Genomic DNA, 2,738 nt, shown 5'->3' with positions numbered 1-2,738 from the left:
GGTACCCATTCCACTGAAAATTAAGGTATGTGTTTTGGGCATGTTAGGCAGCAGTATCACTAACAGTACTAGGCAACATGTTTGTTGTGTCCTTGAGCAACACAGGGGTAAATATAACATTAGGTCAATCAATTAGGCAACTGTCAGGCCATGTGTTATAGTCTAGTGCTCATTTGGAATGTGCATGCTGGCAATCCTTGTTACTATCAGGGGCTTCATATGTGTATGTTAGTTGTGCAGCTGTGCTAATCTGTAATATGATTATGAAAGGATTGTGTGCTGCACTCTGATATTAGTGGGCCTCATTTGCATTACCTGAGTTAAAATCCTCTGTGAATGCATATTAATGTATGAACTGACACTTTATGCACTTATAATGTTGCTATAGGGATATGTCAAGTGTGTTCCTATTTCCAGGCCTGTGACTTCCATCACTGAAAAGCAGACATTTCATTTGACATGCATTGTGTGCATAAATAGTTCATGACTCAGTCATTCATCGATGGCTTCAAAATAATGTAATTTAAATGCTACTCACCACTAGATTTGAATCCAGTGCCATGTGTGGCAAATGTACTGTTTATAAAGCATTTAACAGACTGAGCTAGTGAGTTACTGTTACAACATGTGTATTTGTGAAGGTATATGCTTTAAATCATACAATATTTGGTGATTATTCTGTCGCTTTGTCTGCTTTAGGTCATATAGTATTTTGTGATTATATTGAGATGAATATTGCTTGCATATGCAGTCGCTGGTGTACTTTTTCTTCCGACTCTAGTTTTGTGAATATTTAAAGTCTATTTTCCCTGTCGCAAGGAGCTCCAGCACCTTACAATCACAGGTAGCTTAGCTTTTGAATTGTACTCATCTTATTTCTTGTTTTTTAATGAAAGAAAACTGTAAATGTGAATATTTTCTTGTTGCAAGGGGCACCAGCACCTTAACTTCACATTTAGATGTATCTGTAGTATTTTCACTGCAATTTCCTGGTGTAGTACTAAAGTAAAAGGAAGACCTATTGCCTGAAAGTGTACCAATTGTTCTTGTCCTCAGTATCCTGAATTTCTGTTTTCCTGCTTTGTGAATTATTGCCTTGTGTATGTCTGCACTGTGCTGTTAAAGTCTGTTTATAATGCATTCAGTGTGAGGAGGATTGCTCTCTCAAATGACTGCAGACTTAAACAGCTTTTTTACTACTTCCTCAGTTATTTGGTCATTCCCCCCTCCTTTTTCTATTGGACACATATTGTATGTTAAAGTAAATTAGCTGTGTATATTATGGGTTGCTCTCTGACAATGCAAGGACTGAGTCAAAGTCGGTAGGAATCTCTTAACATGGCAACTGAGTTATCTTAACACAAACTGTTATAAATAATAATTTAAGTTTTTAAATTTCAATACTGGGTTGCTTGCTTATGTAAATTTGTCAGAAGAGTTGACAATTTAACTACTGTTGTTCTGCATTACTTTATGCATAGGTGTAAACACTGCTGTGTTCTTAGCTAGCTATATGTGTAAGACACTCATACAATGGAATGAATGCTTGGTATACTTCCTCTACCTGCCTGTATTACTTTTTTTTCTCTCTACTCATGGTATTTTTATCTCTCGCTCTTTTCCTGAATTACTTGCTCATAACTAATCTCCCTCCTCTCTGTTTTTATAGCCCTAGTTGATTTTTCCCTGTGGTTTTCTCCTGGCCACAGTACAGGTTTGAGAACCTTAAAAGATACCCTGCAACTCTAACCATCGGTCCAGAAGCCACCATTTTAAGCTTAAAATAATACCACTGAAGTATGTGTCCCAGTGAATAACTACTACATGATAAGCTAATCTTTTAATTAATGCTAGAATTTATAAGCACAACATGAATTTACAGTGTTTTTTTTGCTAGTCACCAGGAAAAGCAGACGCCAGCAGTTCCTATCCTTTCTCTTTGGTTACCCACTATCCTCATACTGTTTCTGTGTATATTCTCCTGTTCTGTACTTTACCCTTCCCTGAATTCATTACTAGCCTCACTCATAACTGCCTTTGCTAGTGCACCTGTACTATTTTACTGTCTTCAGACATCTCTCCCCTCAAAAGCCCCTCTCTATTGTAGCTTATTTTAACCATACAGCACTGGGTTAACTTCAAGTAAATCTACTTGTGTACCTTGAGGCCAGTGTCCTTTTGTAAGCAAACTTCTGCTCATATTTAATTTATTTTTTATTTATTTCTGGTGACTATACCTTTATAAACTTTATATCCTTGTCTCTCAAGCTAGTTTTTCACTATCTTTTTCTGATTATTTCTCTGACTTCATCTTGATCAGGGTGCTAGCCCTGCTCCATTCGCCCTCACTATGCTCAGGTTCACTTTGCTCCCCTACTCTACCCCCATTCCCACCCACCCCATTACAATTACCTTTATACATAACTATCCCTCCCCTTCCTGTCCCACTAGCCACTACAATTCCACTTCCTGCCTATTGCCACAGCCACCTTACTAATCTGTCAATCTTTTCAGCACCAATTCCTCTATACCACTGTCTCTACCTTCTCTATCTGACCATATTTTATTCCAACATGTATTATTTTCTAATATCTTCTACACTACTCCTTATTCTATCTTCACCTCTTACCACTTCAATCTCTCTGACCCACTTCTATGTTCACCAACTTCTCACTCATACAACATATATCCAACTACTTCATCTTTTACTATCTCCCCTAATCTCTTTACTACCTCTA

This window comes from Protopterus annectens, chromosome 5.part1 (genome assembly GCF_019279795.1).
Source record: "Protopterus annectens isolate FY-2018-M chromosome 5.part1, PAN1.0, whole genome shotgun sequence".
NCBI lineage: Eukaryota > Metazoa > Chordata > Ceratodontiformes > Protopteridae > Protopterus > Protopterus annectens.
This window is presented reverse-complemented; position numbering follows the sequence as displayed.